The sequence below is a fragment of the Carica papaya genome, chromosome 1 (assembly GCF_054855325.1).
Source record: "Carica papaya isolate Zhongbai chromosome 1, ASM5485532v1, whole genome shotgun sequence".
In the NCBI taxonomy this organism is placed as follows: domain Eukaryota; kingdom Viridiplantae; phylum Streptophyta; class Magnoliopsida; order Brassicales; family Caricaceae; genus Carica; species Carica papaya.
Genome location: NC_142309.1, coordinates 14,482,733 through 14,507,293, shown reverse-complemented (window position 1 = coordinate 14,507,293; position 24,561 = coordinate 14,482,733). Strand labels below are relative to the sequence as shown.

Sequence of the window (24,561 nt, the reverse complement as noted above, 5' to 3'; positions counted from 1 at the left end):
GGAAGGAGAAGGAGTGTATGTATTTTCAGCACCAAATGAAATAGGTGCGATAATACCAGCACAAATGCACCGGATTCTATCAGTACTCCGCAAGTTAAGGGTGCTTGGGCGAGAGTAGTACTAGGATGGGTGACCTCCTGCGAAGTCCTTATATTTCACCCATTTTCTTGGGAAGTCCTCGTGTTGCACCTATTTTTTTGCAGATGATTCTTTCGACGTTACGCGCGACTTAAATTATGGTGCGCAGGTTTATTCGCAAATTTGAGTCACGGCGCCGTGACATTTTACTTGATATTTGAACGAGAACGGGAGGTGCAGTGCGCACGCACAAAGAAACAAATGAAGGGAGGGGGAAGAAATGAGAAGGAGTGTATGTATTTGCAGCGTGAAATGAAACAGTTGCGATCATGCCAGCACTAATGCACCAGATCCCATTAGAACTCCGCAGCTAAGTGTGCTTGGGCGAGAGTAGTACTAGGATGGGTGAGCTCCTTCGAAGCCCTTATATTTCACCCATTTTCTTGGGAAGTCCTCGTGTTGCACCCATTTTTTTACAGATGATTCTTTTGACATTACGCACGACTTGAATTATGGTCCGCAGGTTTATTCGCAAATGTGAGTCACGGCGCCGTTGCATTTTACTTGATATTAGAACGAGACGGGAGGTGCAGTGCGAACGCATAAGGAAACAAATGACGGGAGGGGGAAGAAAAGAGAAGGAGTTTATGTATTTGCAGCGCGAAATTAAACAGGTTTGATTATACTAGCACTAAAGCACCGGATCCTATCAGAACTCCGCAGTTAAGTGTGCTCGAGTGAGATTAGTACTCGGATGGGTGTCCTCTTGGGAAGTCCTCCTTTTGTACCCATTTTTTTCCGGATGGGTCGTTCGATGTTACGCGCGAATGGAATTATGAACCGCTGGTTCATTCCGAAAGGTGAGTCACGGTGCCGGGAAATTTTGCTTGATATTAGAACGAAAAGGAGAGGTGAAGTGTGAACGCACCAGGAAACAAATGATGGGAGGGCGAACAAAGGAGAAGGAGTGTATGTATTTGCAGCACGAAATGAAACAGGTGCGATCATACTAGCACTAATGCACCGGATCCGATCAGAACTCCGCAGTTAAGGGTGCAAGGGCGAGAGTAGTACGAGGATGGGTGACCTCCTGTGAAGTCCTTATATTTCACCCATTTTCTTGGGAAGTTCTCGTGTTGCACCAATTTTTTTTTTCAGATGGGTCGTTCGACGTTACGCGCGACTGGAACTATGATCCGCTGGTTTATACGCAAATGTAAGTTAAGACTCAGGGGCATTTTAATTGATATTAGAACGAGAAGGAGAGGTGAAGTGTGAACGCATCAGGAAACAAATGACGGGAAAGGGAAGAAAGGAGAAGGAGTGCATGTATTTGCAGCGAAAAATGAAACAGGTGCGATCATACCAGCACTAATGCATCGGATCCCATCAGAACTTTGCAATTAAGTGTGTTTGGGCGAGAGTAGTACTCGGATGGATGACCTCTTGGGAAGTCCTCGTGTTGCACCCATTTTTTTCGGATGGGTTGTTCGACGTTACGCGCAAATTGAATTATGAACCGTTGGTTCATTCGCAAAGGTGAGTCACGGTGCTGGGGCATTTTACTTGATATTAGAACGAGAAGGACAGATGCAGAGTGCACGCACAAGGAAACAAATGATGGGAGGGGGGGTGGACGGAGAAGGAGTGTATGTATTTTCAGCACCAAATAAAACAGGTGCGATAATACCAGCACAAATGCACTGGATTCTATCAGAACTCTGCAAGTTAAGGGTGCTTGGGAGAGAGTAGTACTAGGATGGGTGACCTCCTGCGAAGTCCTTATATTTCACCCATTTTCTTGGGAAGTCTTCGTGTTGCACCCATTTTTTCGCAAATGATTCTTTCGACGTTACGCGCGACTTGAATTATGGTCTGCAGGTTTATTCGTAAATTTGAGTCACGGTGCCGTGGCATTTTACTTGATATTTGAACGAGAACGGGAGGCGCAGTGCGCACGCACAAGGAAACAAATGATGGGAGTGTGAAGAAAGGAGAAGGAGTATATGTATTTGCGGCGCAAATTTAAACAGATGCGATCATACCAGCACTAACGCACCAGATCCCATCAGAACTCTGCAGTTAAGTGTGCTTGGGCGAGAGTAGTACTCAGATGGGTGACCTCTTGGGAATTCCTCGTGTCGCACCAATTTTTTGTCAGACGGGTCGTTCGACGTTACGCTCGACTGGAACTATAGTCCGCCGGTTTATACGCAAAGGTGAGTCAAGAAGCAAGGGCATTTTAATCGATCTTAAAACAAGAAGGAGAGGTGCATTGTGAACGCACAAGGAAACAAATAATGGGAGGGGGGAGGGAACGAGAAGGAGTGTATGTATTTTCAGCACGAAATGAAATAGGTGAGATCGTACCAGCACAAATGCACCGGATCCCATCAGAACTCCGCAGTTAAGTGTGCTTTGGAGAAAGTAGTACAAGGATGGGTTACCTCCTAGGAAGTCCTCATGTTGCACCAATTTTTTTGTAGATGATTCTTTCGATGTTACGCGCGACTTGATTTATAGTCCGCAGGTTTATTCGCAAATGTGAGTCACGGCGCCGTGGCATTTTAATCAATATTAGAATGAGAACGGGAGGTGCAGTGCGCACGCACAAGGAAACAAATGACGGGAGGGGGAAGAAAGGAGAAGGAGTGTATGTATTTGCAGCGCAAAATTAAGCAGGTGCGATCATACTAACACTAATGCACCGGATCCCATTAGAACTCTGCAGTTAAAAGTGCTTGGGCGAGAGTAGTACTCGGATGGGTGACCTTCTGGGAAGTCCTCGTGTCGCACTAATTTTTTTTCGGACGGGTCGTTCGACATTACGCGCGACTGGAGCTATAGTCCGCTTATTTATATGCAAATGTGAGTCAAGAAGCAAGGGCATTTTAATCGATATTAGAACGAGAAGGAGAGGTGCAGTGTGAACGCACAAGGAAACAAATGATGGGAGGGGGAAGGGAAGGAGAAGAAGTGTATGTATTTTCGGCACAAAATTAAACAGGCGCGATCATACCAGCACATATGCACCGGATCCCATCAGAACTCCGCAGTTAAGTGTGCTTTCGTGAAAGTAGTACAAGGACGGGTTACCTCCTGGGAAGTTCTCGTGTTGCACCCAGTTTTTTTTTGTTAGATGGGTCGTTCGACATTACGCGCGACTGGAACTATGGTCCGCTGGTTTATACGCAAATGTGAGTCAAGGCGCAAGGGCATTTTAATTGATATTAGAACGAGAAGGAGAGGTGAAGTGTGAACGCACCAGGAAACAAATGACGGGAGGGGAAAGAAATGAGAAGGAGTGTATGTCTTTGCAGTGAGAAATAAAACAGGTGCGATCATACCAGCACTAATGCATCGAATCCCATCAGAACTCCGCATTTAAGTGTGCCTGGGCGAGAGTAGTACTCGGAAGGGTGACCTCTTGGGAAGTTTTCGTGTTGCACCCATTTTTTTCCGAATGGGTTGTTCGACGTTATGCGCGAATGGAATTATGAACCGCTGGTTCATTCGCAAAGGTGAGTCACGGTGCCGGGGCATTTTACTTGATATTAGAACGAGAATGAGAGATGCAGAATGCACGCACAAGGAAACAAATGACGGAAGAGGGGATGGAAGGAGAAAGAGTGTATGTATTTGCAGCGCATAATGAAAAATGAGCTATCATACCAGAACAAATGCAACGAATTCTATCAGAACTCCGCAGGTAAGCGTACTTGGGCGAGAGTAGTACTAGAATGGGTGACCTCCTGCGAAGACCTTATATTTCACCTATTTTCTTGGGAAGTTCTCGTGTTGAACCAATTTTTTTTTTCAGATGGGTCGTTCGACGTTACGCGCGACAAGAACTATGGTCCGCTGGTTTATACGCAAATGTGAGTTAAGACTCAAGGACATTTTAATTGATATTAGAAGGAGATGGAGAGGTGAAGTGTGAGCGCATTAGGAAATAAATTACAGGAGGGGGAAGAAAGGAGAAGGAATGCATGTATTTGCAGCGCAAAATGAAACAGGTGCGATCATACCAGCACTAACGCATCGGATCCCATCAGAACTTTAGAGTTAAGTGTGCTTGGGTGAGAGTAGTACTCGGATGGGTGACCTCTTGGGAAGTCCTCGTGTTGCACCCATTTTTTTTTCGGATGGGTCGTTCGACCTTACGCGCAAATGGAATTATGAATCGCTGGTTCATTCGCAAAGGTGAGTCACGGTGCTGGGGCATTTTACTTGATATTCAAACGAGAAGGAGAGATGCAGAGTGCACGCACAAGGAAACAAATGACGAGAGGGGGGATGGAAGGAGAATGAGTGTATGTATTTTCAGCACCAAATGAAAAAGGTGCGATAATACCAGCACAAATGCACCGGATTCTATCAGAACTCTGCAAGTTAAGGGTGCTTGGGCGAGAGTAGTACTAGGATGGGTGACCTCCTGCGAAGTCCTTATATTTCACCCATTTTCTTGGGAAGTCCTCCTGTTGCACCCATTTTTTTGCAGATGATTCTTTCAACGTTACACACGACTTGAATTATGGTCCGCAGGTTTATATGCAAATTTGGGTCATGGCGCCGTGGCATTTTACTTGATATTTGAACGAGAACGGGAGGTACAGTGCGCACGCACAAGGTAACAAATGACGGGGGGGGATAAGAAAGGAGAAGGAGTGTATGTATTTGCAGCGCGAAATTAAATTGATGCGATTATACCAGCACTAAAGCACCTGATCCCATCAGAACTCCGCAGTTAAGTGTGCTTGGGCGAGAGTAGAACACGGATGGGTGACCTCCTAGGAAGTCCTCGTGTCGCACCAATTATTTTTCAGACGGGTCGTTCGACGTTACGCGCGACTGGAGCTATGGTCCGCTGGTTTATACGTAAATGTGAGTCAAGAAGGAGGGGCATTTTAATCGATATTAGAACGAGAAGGAGAGGTGCAGTGTGAACGCACAAGGAAACAAATGATGGGAGGGGGGAGGGAAGGAGAAGGAGTGTATGTATTTTCAGCACGAAATGAAACAGGTGCGATCACACCAGCACAAATGCACCGGATCCCATCAAAACTCCGCAGTTAATTGTGCTTTGGCGAAAGTAGTACAACAATGGGTTACCTCCTGAGAAGTTCTCTTGTTGCACCCATTTTTTTTTTCAGATGGGTCGTTCGACGTTACGCACGACTGGAACTATGATCCGCTGGTTTATACACAAATGTGTGTCAAGACGCAGGGGTATTTTAATTAATATTAGAACGAGAAGGATAGGTGAAGTGTGAACGCACCAGGAAACAAATGATGGGAGGGGGAAGAAAGGAAAAGGAGTGTATGTATTTGCAGCGCAAAATTAAACAGGTGCGATCATACCAGCACTAATGCACCGGATCTGAACTCCGCAGTTAAGTGTGCTTGGGCGAGAGTGGTACTCGGATGGGTGACCTCCTGCGAAGTTCTTATATTTCACCCATTTTCTTGGGAAGTCCTCGTGTTGCACCCATTTTTTTGGAGATGATTCTTTCAACGTTACGCGCGACTTGAATTATGGTCCGCAGGTTTATACGCAAATGTGAGTCACGGCGCCGTGGCATTTAACTTGTTATTTGAACGAGAACGGGTGGTGCAGTGCACACGCACAAGCAAACAAATGATGGGAGGGGGAAGAAAGGAGAAAGAGTGTATGTATTTGCAGCGCGAAATTAAACAGGTACGATCATACCAGCACTAATGCACCAGATCCCATCAGAACTCCGCAGTTAAGTGTGCTTGGGTGAGAGTAGTACTCGGATGGGTGACCTCCTGGAAAGTCATCGTGTGGAACAAATTTTTTTCAGACGGGTCATTCGAAGTTACGCACGGCTGGAGCAATGGTCCGCTGGTTTGTACGCAAATGTGAGTCAAGAAGCAGGGGCATTTTAATCAATATTAGAACAAGAAGTAGAGGTGCAGTGTGAACGCACAAGGAAACAAAAGATGGGAGGGGGAAGGGAAGGAGAAGGAGTGTATGTATTTTCAGCACCAAATGAAACAGGCGCGATCATACCAGCACAAATGCACCAGATCCTATCAGAACTCTGCAGTTAAGTGTGCTTTGGCGAAAGTAGTACAAGCATGGGTTACCTCTTGGGAAGTTCTCGTGTTGCACCCATTTTTTTGTCAGATGGGTCGGTCAACGGTACGCGCGACTGGAACTATGTTTCGCTGGTTTATACGCAAATATGAGTCAGGACGCAGGGGCATTTTAATTAATATTAGAACGAGAAGGAGAGGTGAAGTGTGAACGCACCATGAAACAAATGACGGGAGGGGGAAGAAAGGAGAAGGAGTGTATGTATTTGTAGCGCGAAATTAAACAGGTGCGATCATACCAGCACTAATGCACCGGATCTGAACTCCGTAGTTAAGTGTGCTTGGGCGGGAGTGGTACTCGGATGGGTGACCTCCTGGGAAGTCCTCGTGTTGCACCTATTTTTTTTCAGACGGGTCGTTCGACGTTACGCGTGAATGGAATTATGATTCGCTGGTTCATTCGCAAAGGTGAGTCACGGTGCCAGGGCATTTTTCTTGATATTCGAACGAGAAGGAGAGATGCAGGGTGCACGCACAAGGAAACAAATGGCTGTAGGGAATGGAAGGAGAAAGAGTGTATGTATTTGCAGCGCAGAATGAAACATGAGAGATCATACCATAACTAATGCAATGGATTCTATCAAAACTCCGCAAGTTAAGGGTGCTTGGGCGAGAGTAGTACTAGGATGGGTGACCTCCTGCGAAGTCATTATATTTCACCCATTTTCTTGGGAAGTCCTCGTGTTGCACCCATTTTTTTGCAGATGATTCTTTCGACGTTACGCGCGACTTAAATTATGGTCCGCAGGTTTATTGGCAAATGTGAGTCACGGTGTCGTGGCATTTTACTTGATATTTGAACGAGAACAGGAGGTGCAGTGTGCACGCACAAGCAAACAAATGATGGGAGGGGGAAGAAAGGAGAAAGAGTGTATGTATTTGCAGCGCGAATTTAAACAGGTGCGATCATATGAGCACTAATGCACCGGATCCCATCAAAACTCCGCAATTAAGTGTGCTTGGACGAGAGTAGTACTCAGATGGGTGACCTCCTGGGAAGTCCTCGTGTTGCACCCATTTTTTTTTGGATGAGTCGTTCGACGTTACGCGCGAATGGAATTATGAATCGCTGGTTCATTTGCAAAGGTGAGTCACGGTGCCGGGGTATTTTACTTGATATTATAACGAGAATGAGAGATGCAGAGTGCACGAAGAAGGAAACAAATGACGGGAGGGGGGTTAGAAGGAGAAAGAGTGTATGTATTTGCAGCGCAGAATGAAACATAAGAGATCATACCAGCACTAATGCAACGGATTCTATTAGAACTCCGCAGGTAAGCGTGCTTGGGCGAGAGTAGTACTATGATGGGTGACCTCCTGCGAAGTCTTTATATTTCACCAATTTTCTATGGATGTCCTCGTGTTGCACCCATTTTTTTGGAGATGATTCTTTCGACATTACGCGCGACTTGAATTATGATCCGCAGGTTTATTCGCAAATGTGAGTCACGGCGCCGTGGCATTTTACTTGATATTAGAACGAGAACTGGAGGTGCAGTGCGCACGCACAAAGAAAACAATTGACGGGTGGGGGAAGAAAGGAGAAGAACTGTATGTATTTGCAGCGCGAAATTAAACAGTTGCGATTATGCCAGCACTAATGCACCGGATCCCATAAGACCTCCGCAGTTAAGTGTTCTTGGGAGAGAGTAGTACTCAGATGGGTGACCTCCTGGGAAGTCCTCCTGTTGCACCTATTTTTTTTCGGATGGGTCGTTCGATGTTACGCGCGAATAGAATTATGATCCGCTGCTTTATTCGCAAAGGTGAGTCACGATGCCGGGGCATTTTACTTTATATTAGATTGAGAAGGAGAGATGTCCGCATATGGAAACAAATGACGGGAGGGGGGATGGAAGGAGAAGGAGTGTATGTATTTGCAACGCGAAATGAAACAAGTGCGATCATGTCAGCACTAATGCACCGGATCCCATCAGAACTACGCAGTTAAGTGTGCTTGGGCGAAAGTAGTACTCGGATGGGAGACCTCCCTAGAAGTCCTCGTGTTGCACCCATTTTTTTTATGGGTCGTTCGACGTTACGCACGAATGGAATTATGAACCGCTGGTTCATTCACAAAGGTGAGTCACAGTGCCGGGGTATTTTACTTGATATTAGAACGAGAAGGAGAGATGTAAAGTGCACGCACAAGGAAACAAATGACGGGAGGGGGGATGGAAGGAGAAAGAGTGTATGTATTTGCAGCGCAGAGCGAAACATGAGCGATCATACCAGAACTAATACAACAGATTCTATTAGAACTCCACGGTTAAGGGTGCTTGGGCGAGAGTAGTACTAGATGGGTGACCTCCTGCGAAGTCCTTATATTTCACCCATTTTCTTGGGAAGTTCTCGTGATTCACCATTTTCTTGTAAATAATTCTTTCGACGTTACGCGCGACTTGAATTATGGTCCGCAGGATTATTCGCAAATGTGAGTCACGGCGCCGTGGCAATTTACTTGATATTAGAACGAGAACAGAAGGTGCAGTGCGCACGCACAAGGAAACAAATGACGGGAGGCGGAAGACAGGAGAAGGAGTGTATGTATTTGCAGCGTGAAATAAAACAGGTGCGATCATACCAGCACTAATGCACCTGATCCCTTTAGAACTCCACAGTTAAGTGCGCTTCGGCGAGAGTAGTACTCGATTGGGTTACCTCCTGGGAAGTCCTTGTGTTGCACCCATTTTTTTTCAGATGGGTCATTCGACGTTACGTGTGAAAGGAATTATGAACCGCTGGTTCTTTCGCAAAGGTGAGTCACGGTACCGGGACATTTTACATGTTATTAGAACGAGAATGAGAGATGCAGGGTGCATGCACAAGGAAACAAATGACGGGAGAGGGGATGGAAGGAGAAAGAGTGTATGTATTTGCAGCGCAGAATGAAACATGAGCGATCATACCAGCACTAATGCAACGGATTCTATCAGAACTCGGCAGTTAAGGGTGCTTGGGCAAGAGTAGTACTAGGATGGGTGACCTCCTACGAAGTCCATATATTTCACCCATTTTATTGGGAAGTCCTCGTGTTGGACCCATTTTTTTGCAGATGATTCTTTCGACATTACGCGCGACTTGAATTATGGTCCGCAGGTTTATTCGCAAATGTGAGTCACGGCGCCGTGGGATTTTACTTGATATTAGAACGAGAACGGGAGGTGTAGTGCACACGCACAAGAAAACAATAACGGGAGGGTGAAGACAGGAGAAGGAGTGTATGTATTTGCAGCGCGAAATAAAACAGGTGCGATCATACCAGCACTAATGCACCGGATCCCTTTAGAACTCCACAGTTAAGTGTGCTTCGGCGAGAGTAGTACTCGATTGGGTTACCTCCTGGGAAGTCCTTGTGTTGCACCCATTTTTTTTCAGATGGGTCATTCGACGTTACGTGCGAAAGGAATTATGAACCGCTGGTTCTTTCGCAAAGGTGAGTCACGGTACCGGGGCATTTTACATGTTATTAGAACGAGAAGGAGAGATGCAGGGTGCACGCACAAGGAAACAAATGACGGGAGAGGGGATGGAAGGAGAAAGAGTGTATGTATTTGCAGCGCAGAATGAAACATGAGCGATCATACAAGCACTAATGCAACAGATTCTATCAGAACTCGGCAGTTAAGGGTGCTTGGGCAAGAGTAGTACTAGGATGGGTGACCTCCTACGAAGTCCATATATTTCACCCATTTTATTGGGAAGTCCTCGTGTTGGACCCATTTTTTTGCATATGATTCTTTCGACGATACGCGCGACTTGAATTATGGTCCGCAGGTTTATTCGCAAATGTGAGTCACGGCGCCGTGGGATTTTACTTGATATTAGAACGAGAACGGGAGGTGTAGTGCGCACGAACAAGGAAACAAATAACGGGAGGGGAAAGAAAGGAGAGGGAGTGTATGTATTTCCAGCGTGAAATTAAACAAGTGTGATCATACCAACCCTAATGCACTGGATCCCATCAGAACTCCACAGTTAAGTGTGCTTTGGTGAAAGTAGTACAAGGATGGGTTACCTCCTGGGAAGTTCTCGTGTTGCATCCATTTCTTTTTCAGATGGGTCGTTCGATGTTACGCGCGACTGGAACTATGGTCCACTAGTTTATACGCAAATGTGAGTCAAGATGCAGGGGCAATTTAATTGATATTAGAACGAGAAGGAGAGGTGAAGAGTGAACGCACCAGAAAACAAATGACGCGAGGGGGGAGAAAGGAGGAGTGTATGTATTTGCAGCGCAAAATTATGCAGGTGCGATCATACCAGCACTAATGCATCGGATCCCATGAGAACTCTGCAGTTAAGTGTGCTTGGGTGAGAGTAGTACTCGGATGGGTGACCTCCTGAGAAGTCCTCGTGTCGCACCAATTTTTTTTCAGACGAGTCGTTCGACGTTACGCGTGACTAGAACTATGGTCCGCTAGTTTATACGCAAATGTGAGTCAAGAAGCAGGGGCATTTTAATCGATATTAGAACGAGAAGGAGAGGTGCAGTGTGAACACACAAGGAAACAAATGATGGGAGGGGGAGGGAAGGAGAAGGAGTGTATGTATTTTCAGCACGAAATGAAACAGGGGCGATCACACCAGCACAAATGCACCGGATCCCATCAGAACTCTGCAGTTAAGTGTGCTTTGGCGAAAGTAGTACAAGGATGGGTTACCTCCTGGGAAGTTCTCGTGTTGCACCCATTTTTTTTTTAGTTGGGTCATTCGACGTTACGCGCGACTGGAACTATGGTCCGCTAGTTTATACGCAAATGTGAGTCTAGACATATGGGCATTTTAATTGATATTAGAACGAGAAGGAGAGGTGAAGTGTGAACGCACAAGGAAACAAATGATGGGAGGGAGGTGGGAAGGAGAAGGAGTGTATGTATTTTCAGCTTGAAATGAAATAGTGGCCATCATACCAGCACAAATGCATCGGATCCCTTGAAAACTCCGCAGTTAAGTGTGCTTTGGCGAAAGTAGTTCAAGCATGGGTTACCTCTTGGGAAGTTCTCGTGTTGCACCCATTTTTTTTTTTGGATTGGTCGTTCGACGTTACGCGCGACTGGAACTATGGTCCGCTGGTTTATACGCAAATGTGAGTCACGGTGCCGGGGCATTTTACTTGATATTAGAACGAGAAAGAGAGATGCAGAGTGCACGCATAAGGAAACAAATGACGGGAGGAGGGATGGAAGGAGAAAGAGTGTATGTATTTGCAGCGCTGAATGAAACATGAGCAATCATACCAGCACTAATGCAACGGATTCTATCAGAACTCCGCAAGTTAAGGGTGCTTTGGCGAGAGCAGTACTAAGATGGGTGACCTCCTACGAACTCCTTATGTTTTTTACCCATTTTCTTTGGGAAGTCCTCGTGTTGCACCCATTTTTTTGCAGATGATTTTTTCAACGTTTCGCGCGACTTGAATTATGGTCCGCAGGTTTATTCGCAAATGAGAGTCATGACACCGTGGCATTTTACTTTATATTTGAACGTGAAAGGGAGATACAGTGCGCACACTCAAGGAAACAAATGACGGGAGGGGGAAGAAAGGAGAAGGAGTGTATGTATTTGCAACGCAAAATTAAACAGGCGCGATCATACCAGCGCTAATACACTAGATCCCATCAAAACTTCGCAGCTAAGTGTGCTTGGGCGAGAGTAGTACTCGGATGGGTGAACTCCTGGGAAGTCCTCCTGTTGCACTCATTTTTTTTCGGATGGGTCGTTCGACGTTACACGCGAATGAAATTATGAACCGCTGGTTCATTCGCAAAGGAGAGATGCAGAGTGCACGCACAAGGAAACAAATAACGGGAGGGGGATCGAAGGAGAAAGAGTGTATGTATTTGCAGCGCAGAATGAAACACGAGCGATCATGCCAGCACTAATGCATCGGATTCTATCAGAACTCCGCAAGTTAAGGGTGATTGGGCAAAAGTAGTACTAGGATGGGTAACCTCCTACGAAGTCCTTATATTTCACCCATTTTCTTGGGAAGTCCTCGTGTTGCACCCATTTTTTTTGCAGATGATTCTTTCGACCTTACGCGCGACTTAAATTATGGTCTGCAGGTTTATTTACAAATGTGAGTCACGGCACTGTGGCGTTTTACTTGATATTTGAACGAGAACGGGAGGTGCAGTGCGCACGCACAAAGAAACAAATGACGGGAGGGGGAAGAAAGTAGAAGGAGTGAATGTATTTACAGTGCGAAATTAAACAGGTGCGATCATACCAGAACTAGTGCACTGGATCCCATTTGAACTCCACAGTTAAGTGTGCTTTGGCGAAAGTAGTACAAGGATGGGTTACCTCCTGGGAAGTTTTCGTGTTGCACCCATTTTTTTTTTCAGATGGGTCGTTCGATGTTACACGCGACTGGAACTATGGTCCGCTGGTTTATACGCAAATGTGAGTCAAGATGCAGAGGCTTTATAATTGATATTAGAACGATAAAGAGAGGTGAAGTGTGAACGCACCAGGAAACAAATGACGGGAGGGGTAAGAAAAGAGAAGGAGTGTATGCACTTGCAGCGCGAAATGAAACAGGTGCGATCATACCAGCACTAATGCATCGGATCCCATCAGAACTCCACAGTCAAGTGTGCTTGGGCGAGAGTAGTACTCGGATGGGTGACCTCCTGGGAATTCCTCGTGTTGCACCCATTTTTTTTCGGAGGGGTCGTTCGACGTTACGCGCGAATGAAATTATGAACCGCTGGTTCATTCGCAAAGGTGAGTCACGGTGCTGGGGCATTTTAATTGATATTTGAACGAGGAGGAGAGATGTAGAGTGCTCGCACAAGGAAGTAAATGATAGGAGGGGGGATGGAAGGAGAAACAGAGTATGTATTTATAGCGCATAATGAAACATGAGCGATCATACAAGCATTAGTGCAACGGATTCTATCAGAACTCCGCAAGTTAAGGGTGCTTCGGCGAGAGTTGGACTAGGATGGGTGACCTCTTGCGAAGTCTTTATATTTCACCCATTTTTTTGTAGATGATTCTTTCGACGTTGCGCGCGACTTGAATTATGGTACGCAGGTTTATTCGCAAATTAAGTCACGGCGCCGTGGTATTTTATTTGATATTTGAACGAGAACGGGAGGTGCAGTGCGCACGCACAAGGAAACAAATGACAGGAGGGGGAAGAAAGGAGAAGGAGTTTATGTATTTGCAGTGCGAAATTAAACTGGTGTGATCATACCAGCACAAATGCACCGGATCCCATCAGAACTCCACAGTTAAGTGTGCTTTGGTGTAAGTAGTACAAGGATGGGTTACTTCCTGGGAAGTACTCGTGTTGCACCCATTTTTTTTTCAGATTGGTCGTTCGACTTTACGCGCGACTGGAACTTTTATCCGCTGGTTTATACGCAAATATGAGTCAAGACGCAGGGGCATTTTAATTGATATTAGAACGAGAACGGGAGGTGAAGTGTGAACGCACCAGGAAACAAATGACGAGCGGGGGATGAAAGGAGAAGGAGTGTATGTATTTGCAGCACTAAATTAAACAGGTGTGATCATACCAGGACTAATGCACCGAATCCCATCAGAACTCCGCAGTTAAGTGTGCTTGGGTGAGAGTGGTACTCGGATGGGTGACCTCCTGGGAAGTCCTCGTTTTGCACCCATTTTTTTTCAGATGGGTCGTTCGACGTTACGCGCGACTGGAACTATGGTCCGCTGGTTTATACGCAAATGTGAGTCAAGAAACAGGGGCATTTTAATCGATATTAGAGCGAGAAGGAGAGGTGCAGTGTGAACGCACAAGGAAACAAATGATGGGAGGGGGGAGGGAAGGAGAAGGAGTGTATATATTTTCAGCACGAAATGAAACAGGTGCGATCATACCAGCACAAATGCACCGGATCCCATCAGAACTTCGTAGTTATGTGTGCTTTGGTGAAAGTAGCACAAGGATGGGTTACCTCTTGGGAAGTTCTCGTGTTGCACCCATTTTTTTTTTAGATGGGTCGTTCGATGTTACGCGCGACTGGAACTATGGTCCGCTGGTTTATACGCAAATGTGATTCAAGACGCAGGGGCATTTTAAAATATATTAAAACGAGAAGGAGAGGTGAAGTGTGAACGCACTAGAAAATAATTGACGGGAGGGGAAAGAAAGGAGAAGGAGTGTATGTATTTGCAGCGCGAAATGAAATAGGTGCGATCATACCAGCACTAATTCACCGGATCCCATCAGAACTCTGCAGTTAAGTGTGCTTGGGCGAGAGTAGTACTTGGATGGGTGACCTCCTGGGAAGTCCTCGTGTTGCACCCATTTTTTTTCGGATGGGTCGTTCGACGTTATGCGCAAATGGAATTATGAACCGCTGGTTCATTCGCAAAAGTGAGTCACGGTACCGGGGCATTTTACTTGTTATTAGAACGAGAAGGAGAGATGCAGGGTGCATGCACAAGGAAACAAATGATGGGAGAGGGGATGGAAGGAGAAAGAGTGTATGTATTTGCAGCGCAGAATGAAACATGAGCGATCATACCAGCACTAATGCAACGGATTCAATCAGAACTCCACAAGTTAAGGGTGCTTGGGCGAGAGTAGTACTAGGATGGGTGACCTCCTGCGAAGTCCTTATATTTCACCCATTTTCTTGGGAAGTTCTCGTGTTGCACCTATTTTCTTTTCAGATGGGTCGTTCGACGTTACGCGCGAATGGAATTATGAACCGCTTGTTCATTCACAAAGGTTAGTCACGGTGCCGGGGCATTTTACTTGATATTAGAATGAGAAAGAGAGATGCAGAGTGCACGCACAAGGAAATAAATGATGGGAGGGGGGATGGAAGGAGAAAGAGTGTATGTATTTGCAGCGCAGAATGAAACTTGAGCGATCATACCAGCACTAATGCAATGGATTCTATCAGAACTCTGCAGTTAAGTGTGCTTGGGCGAGACTAGTACTTGGATGGGTGACCTCCTGGGAAGTCCTCGTGTTGCACTTATTTTTTTTCGGATGGGTCGTTCGACGTTACGCTCGAATGGAATTATGAACAGTTAGTTCATCCGCAAATGTGAGTCACGGTGCCGGGGCATTTTACTTGATATCAGAACGAGAAGGAGAGATGTATAGTGCACGCAAGAGGAAATAAATGACGGGAGGAGGGATGGAAGGAGAAAGAGTGTATGTATTTGCAGCGCATAATGAAACATGAGCGATCATACCAGCACTAATGCAACGGATTCTATCAGAACTCTGCAAGTTAAGGGTGCTTCGGCGAGAGTAGTACTAGGATGGGTGACCTCCTGCGAAGTCCTTATATTTCACCGATTTTCTTAGGAAGTCATCGTGTTGCACCCATTTTTTTGTAAATGATTCTTTCGATGTTACGCGCGACTTGAATTATGGTCCGCAGGTTTATTCGCAAATATGAGTCACGGCGCCGTGGCATTTTACTTTATATTTGAACGAGAACGAGAGGTGCAATACGCACGCACATGGAAACAAATGACGGGAGGGGGAAGAAAGGAGAAGGAGTGTATGTATTTGCAGCGCGAAATTAAACAGGTGCGATCATACCAGCACTAATGCACCGAATCCCATCAGAACTCCGCAGTTAAGTGTGCTTTGGGGAAAGTAGTACAAGGATGGGTTACCTTCTGGGAAGTTCTCATGTTGCACCAATTTTTTTTTTTAGATGGGCTGTTCGACGTTACATACGACTGGAGCTATGGCCCGCTGCTTTATACGCAAATGTGATTCAAGACGTAGGGGCATTTTAATTGATATTAGAACGAGAAGGAGAGGTGAAGTGTGAACGCACCAGGAAACAAATGACGGGAGGGGGAAGAAAGGAGAAGGAGTGTATGTATTTGCAGTGCGAAATGAAACAGTTGCGATCACACAAGCACTAGTGCATCGGATTCCATCAGAACCCCGAAGCTAAGTGTGCTTGGGCGAGAGTAGTGCTCGGATGGGTGACCTCCCGAGAAGTTCTCGTGTCGCACAAATATTTTTTCAGACGAGTCGTTCGACGTTACGCACGACTGGAACTATGCTCCACTGGTTTATACGCAAATGTGAGTCAAGAAGCAGGGACATTTTAATCAATATTAGAACGAGAAGGAGATGTGGAGTGTGAACGCACAAGGAAACAAATGATGGGAGGGGGGAGGGAAGGAGAAGGAGTGTATCTATTTTTAGCACGAAATGAAACGGGTGCGATCATACCTGCACAAATGCACCGGATCCCATCAGAACTCCGCAGTTAAGTGTGCTTTGGCGAAAGTAGTACAAGGATGGGTTACCTCCTGGAAAGTTCTCGTGTTGCACCCATTTTTTTTTCAGATGGGTCGTTCGACGTTACCCGCGACTGGAACTACGGTCCGCTGGTTTATACGCAAATGTGAGTCAAACCGCAGGGGCATTTTAATTTATATTAGAACGAAAAGGAGAGGTCAAGTGTGAACGCACCAGGAAACAAATGACGGGAAAGCGAAGAAAGGAGAAGGAGGGTATGTATTTGCAGCGCGAAATTAAACAGGTGCGATCATACCAACACTAATGTACCGGATCCCATCAGAACTCCGCAGTTAAGTGTGCTTGGGCTATAGTAGTACTCAGATGGGTGATCTCCTGGGAAGTCCTCGTGTCGCACCAATATTTTTTTAGATGTGTCGTTCGACGTTACACGTGACTCAAACTATGGTCTGTTGGTTTATTCGCAAATGTGAGTCAAGAAGCAGGGGCATTTTAATCGATATTAGAACGAGAAGGAAAGGTGCAGTTTGAACGAACAAGGAAACAAATGATGGGAGGGGGGAGGAAAGGAGAAGGAGTGTATGTATTTTTAGCATGAAATGAAACGGGCGCGATCATAGCTGCACTAATGCACTGGATCCCATCAGAACTCCGCAGTTAAGTGTGTTTTGGCGAAAGTAGTACAAGGATGGATTACCTCTTCGGAAGTTCTCGTGTTGTACCCATTTTTTTTTCAGATGGGTCGTTCGACGTTACGCACGACTGGAACTATGGTCCACTGCTTTATACGCAAATGTGAGTCAAGACGCATGGGCATTTTAATTGATATTAGAACGAGAAGGAGAGGTGAAGTGTGAACGCACCAGGAAACAAATGACGGGAGGGGGAAGAATGGAGAAGGAGTGTATGTATTTGCAGCGCGAAATGAAACAGGTGCGATCACACAAGCACTAGTGCATCGGATTCCATCAGAACTCCGAAGCTAAGTGTGCTTGGGCGAGAGTAGTACATGGATGGGTGACCTCCTGAGAAGTTCTCATGTCGCACCAATTTTTTTTCAGACGGGTGGTTCGATGTTATGCGCGACTGGAACTATGCTCCACTGGTTTATACGCAAATGTGAGTCAAGAAGCAGAGGCATTTTAATCGATATTAGAACGAGAAGGAGATGTGCAGAGTAAACGCACAAGGAAATAAATGATGGGAGGGGGGAGGGAACGAGAATGAGTGTATATATTTTTAGCACAAAATGAAACGGGCGCGATCATACCAGCACAAATGCACCGGATGCCATCAGAACTCCGCAGTTAAGTGTGCTTTGGCGAAATTAGTACAAGGATGGGTTACCTCTTGGGAAGTTCTCGTGTTGCACCCATTTTTTTTTAAGATGGGTCGTTCGACGTTACACGCGACTGGAACTATGGTCCGCTGGTTTATACGCAAATGTGAGTTAAACCGCAGGGGCATTTTAATTTATATTAGAACGAGAAGGAGAGGTCAAGTGTGAACGCACCAGGAAACAAATGACGAGAAAGGGAAGAAAGGAGAAGGAGGGTATGTATTTGCAGCGCGAAATTAAACAGGTGCGATCATACCAACACTAATGTACCGGATCCCATCAGAACTCTGCAGTTAAGTGTGCTTGGGCTATAGTAGTACTCAGATGGGTGATCTCCTGGGAAGTCCTCGTGTCGCACCAATATTTTTTCAGGCGGGTTGTTCGATGTTACGCGCGACTGTAACTATGGTCCGTTGGTTTATACGCAAATATGAGTAAAGAAGCAGGGGCATTTTAATCGATATTAGAACGAGAAGGAGATGTGCAGTGTGAACGCACAAGGAAGCAAATGCTGGGAGGGGAGAGGAAAGGAGAAGGAGTGAATGTATTCTCAGCACAAAATGAAACAGGTGCGATCACACCAGCACAAATGCACCGTATTCCATCAGAACTCCGCAGTTAAGTGTGCTTTGGCGAAAGTAGTACAAGGATGGGTTACCTCCTCGGAAGTTCTCGTCTTGCACCCATTTTTTTTTTCAGATGGGTTGTTCGACGTTACGCGCGACATGAACTATGGTCTGCTGCTTTATACGCAAATGTGAGTCAAGACGCATGGGCATTTTAATTGATATTAGAACGAGAAGGAGAGGTGAAGTGTGAACGCACCAGGAAACAAATGACGGGAGGGGGAAGAAAGGAGAAGGAGTGTATGTATTTGCAGCGCAAAATGAAACAGGTGCGATCACACAAGTACTAGTGCATCGGATTCCATCAGAACTCCGAAGCTAAGTGTGCTTGGGCGAGAGTAGTACTTGGATGGGTGACCTCCTGAGAAGTTCTCGTGTCGCACCAATTTTTTTCAGACGGGTCGTTCGATGTTATGCGCGACTGGAACTATGCTCCACTGGTTTATACGCAAATGTGAGTCAAGAAGCAGGAGCATTTTAACCGATATTAGAACGAGAGGAGATGTGCAGAGTGAACGCACAAGGAAATAAATAAATGATGGGAGGGGGGGGAACGAGAATGAGTGTATCTATTTTTAGCACGAAATGAAACGGGCGCGATCATACCTGCACAAATGCACCGGATCCCATCAGAACTCCGCAGTTAAGTGTGCTTTTGCGAAAGTAGTACAAGGATGGGTTACCTCCTAGGAAGTTCTCGTGTTGCACCCATTTTTTTTCGGATGGGTCGTTCGACGTTACACGCGACTGGAGCTATGGTCCGCTGGTTTATACGCAAATCTGAGTCAAACCGTTGGGGCATTTTAATTGATATTAGAACGAGAAGGAGAGGTCAAGTGTGAACGCACCAAGAAACAAATGACGGGAAAGGGAAGAAAGGAGAAGGAGGGTATGTATTTGTTGCGCGAAATTAAACATGTGCGATCATACCAACACTAATGTACCGAATCCCATCAGAACTCCGCAGTTAAGTGTGTTTGGGCTATAGTAGTACTCAGATGGGTGATCTCTTGGGAAGTCCTCGTGTCGCACCAATTTTTTTTCAGACGGGTTGTTCGACGTTACGCGCGACTGGAACTATGGTCCGCTGGTTTATACGCAAATCTGAGTCAAATCGTAGGGGCATTTTAATTGATATTAGAACGAGAAGGAGAGGTCAAGTGTGAACGCACCAAGAAACAAATGACGGGAAAGGGAAGAAAGGAGAAGGAGGGTATGTATTTTCAGCACGAAATGAAACAGGTGCGATCACACCAGCACAAATGCACCGGATCCCATCAGAACTCCGCAGTTAAGTGTGCTTTGGCGAAAGTAGTACAAGGATGGGTTACCTCCTGGGAAGTTCTCGTCTTGCACCCATTTTTTTTTTCAGATGGGTTGTTCGACGTTACGCGCGACATGAACTATGGTCCGCTGCTTTATACGCAAATGTGAGTCAAGACGCATGGGCATTTTAATTGATATTAGAACGAGAATGAGAGGTGAAGTGTGAACGCACCAGGAAACAAATGATGGGAGGGGGAAGAAAGGAGAAGGAGTGTATGTATTTGCAGCGCGAAATGAAACAGGTGCAATCACACAAACACTAGTGCATCGGATTCCATCAGAACTCCGAAGCTAAGTGTGCTTGGGCAAGAGTAGTACTCGGATAGGTGACCTCCTGAGAAGTTCTCGTGTCGGACCAATTTTTTTTCATACGGGTTATTCGATGTTATGCGAGACTGGAACTATGCTCCACTATTTTATACACAAATATGAGTCAAGAAGCAATGGCATTTTAATCAATATTAGAACGAGAAGGAGATGTGGAGTGTGAACGCATAAGGAAACAAATGATGGGAGGGGGGATAGAAGGAGAAGGAGTGCATATATTTTTAGCACGAAATGAAACGGGCGTGATCATAACTGCACAAATGCACTGGATCCCATCAGAACTCCGCAGTTAAGTGTGCTTTGGCGAAAGTAGTACAAAGATAGGTTACCTCCTGGGAAGTTCTCGTGTTGCACCCTTTTTTTTTTCAGATGGGTCGTTCGACGTTACGTGTGACTGGAACTATGGTCCACTGGTTTGTACGCAAATGTGAGTCAAACTGCAGGGGCATTTTAATTTATATTAGAACGAGAAGGAGAGGTGAAGTGTGAATGCACCAGGAAACAAATGACGGGAAAAGGAAGAAAGGAGAAGGAGGGTATGTATTTGTTGCGCGAAATTAAACAGGTACGATCAAACTAACACTAATGTACCGGATCCCATCAGAATTCCGCAGTTAAGTGTGCTTCGGCGATAGTAGTACTCAGGTGGGTGACCTCCTGGGAAGTTCTCGTGTCGCACCAATTTTTTTTCAGACGGGTTGTTCGACGTTACGCGCGACTGGAACTATGGTCCGCTGGTTCATTCGCAAAGGTGAGTCAAGAAGCAGGGGCATTTTAATCGATATTGGAACGAGAACGGGAGGTGCAGTGTGAACGCATAAGGAAAAAAAAGATGGGAGGGGAGAGGAAAGGAGAACGAGTGTATGTATTTTCAGCACGAAATGAAACAGGTGCGATCACACCAGCACAAATGCACCGGATCCCATCAGAACTCCCCAATTAAGTGTGCTTTGGCGAAAGTAGTACAAGGACGGGTTACCTCCTGGGAAGTTCTCATGTTGCACATATTTTTTTTTTTTCAGATGGTTTGTTCGACGTTACGCGCGACTGGAACTATGGTCCACTGGTTTATACGCAAATGTGAGTCAAGACGCAAGGGCATTTTAATTGATATTAGAACAAGAATGAGAGGTGAAGTGTGATCGCACCAAGAAACAAATGACGGGAGGGGGAAGAAAGGAGAAGGAGTGTATGTATTTGCAGCGCAAAATGGAACATGTGCGATCATACCAGCACTAATGCACCGGATCCCATCAAAACTCCGCAGTTAAGTGTGCTTGGGCGAGAGCAGTACTCGGATGGCTTACCCCCTGGGAAGTCCTCGTGTGCACCCATTTTTTTCAGATGGGTCATTCGACGTTACTCGCGAATGAAATTATGAACCGCTGGTTCATTCGAAAAGGTGAGTCACGGTGTCGGGGTATTTTACTTGATATTAGAACGAGAAGGAGAGATGCAGAGTGCACGCACAACGAAACAAATGACGGGAGGGGTATGGAAGGAGAAAGAGTGTATGTATTTGCAGCGCAGAATGAAACATGAGCGATCATACCAGCACTAATCCAACGGATTCTATCAGAACTCCACAGTTAAGGGTGCTTGGACGAGAGTAGTACTAGGATGGGTGACCTCCTGCGAAGTCCTTATATTTCATCCATTTTCTTTGAAAGTCCTCGTGTTGCACCTATTTTTTTACAGATGTTTCTTTCGACGTTATGCGCGACTTGAATTATGGTCCGCAGGTTTATTCACAAATTTAGTCGCGGCGCCATGGCATTTTACTTGATATTTGAACAAGAACGGGAGGTACAGTGCGCACACACAAGGAAACAAATGATGGGAAGGGGAAGAAAGGAGAAGGAGTGTATGTATTTGCAGCGCAAAATTAAAAAGGTGCGATCATACCAGCACTATTGCACCGGATCCCATCAGAACTCCGTAGTTAAGTGTGCTTGGACGAGAGTAGTACTCGGATGGGTGACCTCCTAGGGAGTCCTCGTGTTGTACCAATTTTATTTTCGGATGGGTCGTTCGACGTTACGCGCGAATGGAATTATGAACCGCTGGATCATTCGCAAAGGTGAGTCACGGTGCCGGGTAATTTTACTTGATATTAGAAAGAGAAGGAGAGATGCAGAGTGCACGCACAAGGAAACAAATGACGGGAGGGGGGATAGAAGGAGAAAGAGTGTATGTATTTGCAGCGCAGAATGAAACGATCATACCAGCACTAATGCAACGGATTCTATCAGAATTTCGCAAGTTAAGGGTGCTTGGGCGAGAGTAGTACTAGGATGGGTGACCTCCTGCGAAGTCCTTATATTTCACCCATTTTCTTGGGAAGTCCTCGTGTTGCACCCATTTTTTATGCTGATGATTCTTTCGACGTTACGCGCGACTTGAATTATGGTTTGCAGGTTTATTCGCTAATGTGAGTCATGGTGCCGGGGCATTTTACTTTATATTAGAACGAGAACGGGAGGTGCAGTGCGCACGCACAAGGAAACAAATGACGCGAGGGGGAAGAAAGGAGAAGGAGTGTATGTATTTGCAGCGCAAAATTAATCAGGTTCGATCATACCAGCACTAATGCACCGGATCCCATTAGAACTCCGCAGTTAAGCGTGCTCGGGGGAGAGTAGTATTCGGATGGGTGCCCTCCTGGGAAGTCCTCGTGTTGCACCTATTTTTTTTTCGGATGGGTCGTTTGACGTTACGCGCGAATGGAATTATGAACCGCTGGTTCATTCGCAAAGGTGAGTCACGGTGCCAGGGCATTTTACTTATTATAGAACGAGAAGGAGAGATGCAGAGTGCACGCACAAGGAAACAAATGACGGGAGGGGGGATGGAAGGAGAAAGAGTGTATGTATTTGCAGCGCAGAATGAAACATGAGCGATCATACAAGCACTAATGCAAGAGATTCTATCAGAACTCCGCAGTTAACGGTGTTTGGGCAAGAGTAGTACTAGGATGGGTGACCTCCTGCGAAGTCTTTATATTTCACCCATTTTCTTGGGAACTCCTCGTTTTGCACCCATTTTTTTGCAGATGATTCTCTCAACGTTACGCGCGACTTGAATTATGGTCCGCAGGTTTATTCGCAAATGTGAGTCATGGCGCCGTGGCATTTTATTTGATATTAGAACGAGAACGAGAGGTGCAGTGCGCACGCACAAGGAAATAAATGACGGGAGGGGGAAGAAAGGAGAAGGAGTGTATGTAGTTGCAGCAGGAAATTAAAAAGGTGGGATCATACCAGCACTATTGCACCGGATCCCATCAGAACTCCGCAGTTAAGTGTGCTTCAGCGAGAGTAGTACTCAGATGGGTGACCTCCTAGGGATTCCTTGTGTTGCACCAATTTTTTTTTCGGATGGGTCGTTCAACGTTACGCGCAAATGGAATTATGAACCGCTGGTTCATTCGCAAAGGTGAGTCAAGAAGCAGAGGCATTTTAATCGATATCAGAACGAGAAGGAGAGGTGCAGTGTGAACGCACAAGGAAAGAAATGATGGGAGGGGGGAGAGAAGGAGAAGGAGTGTATGTATTTTCAGCACGAAATAAAACAGATGCGATTATACCAGCACAAATGCACCGGATCCCATCTGAACTCCGCAGTTAAGTGTGCTTTGGCGAAAGTAGTACAAGGATGGGTTACCTCCTGGGAAGTTTTCGTGTTGTACCCATTTTTTTTTTCAGATGGGTCGTTCGACTTTACGTGCGACTGGAACTATGGTCCGTTGGTTTATACGCAAATGTGAGTCAAGACGCAGGGACATTTTAATTGATATTAGAACGAGAACGAAATGTGAAGTTTGAACGCACCAGGAAACAAATGACGGGAGGGGGAAAAAAGGACAAGGAGTGTATGTATTTGCAGCGCGCAATTAAATAGGTGCGATCATACCAGCACTAATGCACCGGATCCCATTAGAACTCCGCAGTTAAGTGTGCTTGGGTGAGACTATTACTCGGATGGGTGACCTCCTGGGAAGTCGTCGTGTCGCACCAATATTTTTTCAGACGGGTCATTCGTGTTGCAGCCATTTTTTTTTCAGATCGGTCATTCGACGTTACGCGCGACTTGAACTATAGTCCGCTGGTTTATACACAAATGTGAGTCAAGATGCAGAGGCATTTTAATTGATATTAGAACGAGAAGGAGAGGTGAAGTGTGAACGCACTAGGAAACAAATGACGGGAGGGGGAAGAAAGGGGAAGGAGTGCAAGTATTTGCAGCACGAAATAAAACATGTGTGATCATACCAGCACTAATGCACCGGATCCCATCAGAACTCAGCAGTTAAGAGTGTTTGGGCGAGAGTAGTACTCGGATGAGTGACCTCCTGGAAAGTCCTCGTGTTGTACCCATTTTTTTTCAGATGGGTCGTTCGACGTTACGCGATAATGGAATTATGAACCGCTGGTTCATTCGCAAAGGTGAGTCACGGTGCCGGGGCATTTTACTTGATATTAGAACGAGAAAGAGAGATGCAGAGTGCACGCACAAGAAAA

The 24,561-nt window shown here is 45.8% G+C and overlaps 2 non-coding genes and 47 pseudogenes across 2 annotated transcripts; all 49 read left to right on the top strand.

Annotated features, from left to right (window-relative positions):
• The first annotated feature begins 750 nt into the window (after positions 1 to 750).
• On the top strand, positions 751 to 869 carry LOC148269829 (5S ribosomal RNA; annotated as a pseudogene).
• A 205-nt stretch (positions 870 to 1,074) lies between these two features.
• LOC148269828 (5S ribosomal RNA) lies at positions 1,075 to 1,193 on the top strand (annotated as a pseudogene).
• Positions 1,194 to 1,430: 237 nt separating this feature from the next.
• On the top strand, positions 1,431 to 1,549 carry LOC148269827 (5S ribosomal RNA; annotated as a pseudogene).
• Positions 1,550 to 2,109: 560 nt separating this feature from the next.
• LOC148269826 (5S ribosomal RNA) lies at positions 2,110 to 2,228 on the top strand. The gene has a single exon (XR_015816298.1). It is a non-coding gene; the product is annotated as a 5S ribosomal RNA (ribosomal RNA).
• Positions 2,229 to 2,434: 206 nt separating this feature from the next.
• On the top strand, positions 2,435 to 2,553 carry LOC148269825 (5S ribosomal RNA; annotated as a pseudogene).
• Positions 2,554 to 2,758: 205 nt separating this feature from the next.
• On the top strand, positions 2,759 to 2,877 carry LOC148269824 (5S ribosomal RNA; annotated as a pseudogene).
• A 206-nt stretch (positions 2,878 to 3,083) lies between these two features.
• LOC148269823 (5S ribosomal RNA) lies at positions 3,084 to 3,202 on the top strand (annotated as a pseudogene).
• A 209-nt stretch (positions 3,203 to 3,411) lies between these two features.
• On the top strand, positions 3,412 to 3,530 carry LOC148269822 (5S ribosomal RNA; annotated as a pseudogene).
• A 562-nt stretch (positions 3,531 to 4,092) lies between these two features.
• On the top strand, positions 4,093 to 4,211 carry LOC148269821 (5S ribosomal RNA; annotated as a pseudogene).
• Positions 4,212 to 4,774: 563 nt separating this feature from the next.
• Positions 4,775 to 4,893, top strand: LOC148269820 (5S ribosomal RNA; annotated as a pseudogene).
• Positions 4,894 to 5,099: 206 nt separating this feature from the next.
• On the top strand, positions 5,100 to 5,218 carry LOC148269819 (5S ribosomal RNA; annotated as a pseudogene).
• Positions 5,219 to 5,425: 207 nt separating this feature from the next.
• Positions 5,426 to 5,539, top strand: LOC148269818 (5S ribosomal RNA; annotated as a pseudogene).
• A 235-nt stretch (positions 5,540 to 5,774) lies between these two features.
• LOC148269817 (5S ribosomal RNA) lies at positions 5,775 to 5,893 on the top strand (annotated as a pseudogene).
• Positions 5,894 to 6,098: 205 nt separating this feature from the next.
• On the top strand, positions 6,099 to 6,217 carry LOC148269816 (5S ribosomal RNA; annotated as a pseudogene).
• Positions 6,218 to 6,423: 206 nt separating this feature from the next.
• LOC148269815 (5S ribosomal RNA) lies at positions 6,424 to 6,537 on the top strand (annotated as a pseudogene).
• A 559-nt stretch (positions 6,538 to 7,096) lies between these two features.
• Positions 7,097 to 7,215, top strand: LOC148269814 (5S ribosomal RNA; annotated as a pseudogene).
• A 561-nt stretch (positions 7,216 to 7,776) lies between these two features.
• On the top strand, positions 7,777 to 7,895 carry LOC148269813 (5S ribosomal RNA; annotated as a pseudogene).
• A 199-nt stretch (positions 7,896 to 8,094) lies between these two features.
• LOC148269812 (5S ribosomal RNA) lies at positions 8,095 to 8,213 on the top strand (annotated as a pseudogene).
• A 555-nt stretch (positions 8,214 to 8,768) lies between these two features.
• LOC148269811 (5S ribosomal RNA) lies at positions 8,769 to 8,887 on the top strand (annotated as a pseudogene).
• Positions 8,888 to 9,446: 559 nt separating this feature from the next.
• LOC148269810 (5S ribosomal RNA) lies at positions 9,447 to 9,565 on the top strand (annotated as a pseudogene).
• Positions 9,566 to 10,447: 882 nt separating this feature from the next.
• Positions 10,448 to 10,566, top strand: LOC148269809 (5S ribosomal RNA; annotated as a pseudogene).
• A 205-nt stretch (positions 10,567 to 10,771) lies between these two features.
• Positions 10,772 to 10,890, top strand: LOC148269808 (5S ribosomal RNA; annotated as a pseudogene).
• A 1,526-nt stretch (positions 10,891 to 12,416) lies between these two features.
• On the top strand, positions 12,417 to 12,535 carry LOC148269807 (5S ribosomal RNA; annotated as a pseudogene).
• Positions 12,536 to 12,742: 207 nt separating this feature from the next.
• On the top strand, positions 12,743 to 12,861 carry LOC148269806 (5S ribosomal RNA; annotated as a pseudogene).
• Positions 12,862 to 13,391: 530 nt separating this feature from the next.
• LOC148269805 (5S ribosomal RNA) lies at positions 13,392 to 13,510 on the top strand (annotated as a pseudogene).
• Positions 13,511 to 13,716: 206 nt separating this feature from the next.
• LOC148269804 (5S ribosomal RNA) lies at positions 13,717 to 13,835 on the top strand (annotated as a pseudogene).
• A 206-nt stretch (positions 13,836 to 14,041) lies between these two features.
• On the top strand, positions 14,042 to 14,160 carry LOC148269803 (5S ribosomal RNA; annotated as a pseudogene).
• Positions 14,161 to 14,366: 206 nt separating this feature from the next.
• Positions 14,367 to 14,485, top strand: LOC148269802 (5S ribosomal RNA). The gene has a single exon (XR_015816248.1). It is a non-coding gene; the product is annotated as a 5S ribosomal RNA (ribosomal RNA).
• Positions 14,486 to 15,048: 563 nt separating this feature from the next.
• On the top strand, positions 15,049 to 15,167 carry LOC148269801 (5S ribosomal RNA; annotated as a pseudogene).
• Positions 15,168 to 15,728: 561 nt separating this feature from the next.
• LOC148269800 (5S ribosomal RNA) lies at positions 15,729 to 15,847 on the top strand (annotated as a pseudogene).
• Positions 15,848 to 16,379: 532 nt separating this feature from the next.
• Positions 16,380 to 16,498, top strand: LOC148269799 (5S ribosomal RNA; annotated as a pseudogene).
• Positions 16,499 to 16,704: 206 nt separating this feature from the next.
• On the top strand, positions 16,705 to 16,823 carry LOC148269798 (5S ribosomal RNA; annotated as a pseudogene).
• A 531-nt stretch (positions 16,824 to 17,354) lies between these two features.
• On the top strand, positions 17,355 to 17,473 carry LOC148269797 (5S ribosomal RNA; annotated as a pseudogene).
• Positions 17,474 to 17,679: 206 nt separating this feature from the next.
• Positions 17,680 to 17,798, top strand: LOC148269796 (5S ribosomal RNA; annotated as a pseudogene).
• Positions 17,799 to 18,004: 206 nt separating this feature from the next.
• On the top strand, positions 18,005 to 18,123 carry LOC148269795 (5S ribosomal RNA; annotated as a pseudogene).
• Positions 18,124 to 18,329: 206 nt separating this feature from the next.
• LOC148269794 (5S ribosomal RNA) lies at positions 18,330 to 18,448 on the top strand (annotated as a pseudogene).
• Positions 18,449 to 18,655: 207 nt separating this feature from the next.
• Positions 18,656 to 18,774, top strand: LOC148269793 (5S ribosomal RNA; annotated as a pseudogene).
• Positions 18,775 to 18,980: 206 nt separating this feature from the next.
• Positions 18,981 to 19,099, top strand: LOC148269792 (5S ribosomal RNA; annotated as a pseudogene).
• A 205-nt stretch (positions 19,100 to 19,304) lies between these two features.
• On the top strand, positions 19,305 to 19,423 carry LOC148269791 (5S ribosomal RNA; annotated as a pseudogene).
• A 205-nt stretch (positions 19,424 to 19,628) lies between these two features.
• On the top strand, positions 19,629 to 19,747 carry LOC148269790 (5S ribosomal RNA; annotated as a pseudogene).
• Positions 19,748 to 20,279: 532 nt separating this feature from the next.
• On the top strand, positions 20,280 to 20,398 carry LOC148269789 (5S ribosomal RNA; annotated as a pseudogene).
• Positions 20,399 to 20,604: 206 nt separating this feature from the next.
• On the top strand, positions 20,605 to 20,723 carry LOC148269788 (5S ribosomal RNA; annotated as a pseudogene).
• A 534-nt stretch (positions 20,724 to 21,257) lies between these two features.
• LOC148269787 (5S ribosomal RNA) lies at positions 21,258 to 21,377 on the top strand (annotated as a pseudogene).
• A 555-nt stretch (positions 21,378 to 21,932) lies between these two features.
• On the top strand, positions 21,933 to 22,051 carry LOC148269786 (5S ribosomal RNA; annotated as a pseudogene).
• Positions 22,052 to 22,608: 557 nt separating this feature from the next.
• LOC148269785 (5S ribosomal RNA) lies at positions 22,609 to 22,727 on the top strand (annotated as a pseudogene).
• Positions 22,728 to 23,287: 560 nt separating this feature from the next.
• LOC148269784 (5S ribosomal RNA) lies at positions 23,288 to 23,406 on the top strand (annotated as a pseudogene).
• A 207-nt stretch (positions 23,407 to 23,613) lies between these two features.
• LOC148269783 (5S ribosomal RNA) lies at positions 23,614 to 23,732 on the top strand (annotated as a pseudogene).
• A 207-nt stretch (positions 23,733 to 23,939) lies between these two features.
• Positions 23,940 to 24,058, top strand: LOC148269782 (5S ribosomal RNA; annotated as a pseudogene).
• Positions 24,059 to 24,298: 240 nt separating this feature from the next.
• Positions 24,299 to 24,417, top strand: LOC148269781 (5S ribosomal RNA; annotated as a pseudogene).
• The last annotated feature ends 144 nt before the right edge of the window (positions 24,418 to 24,561 follow it).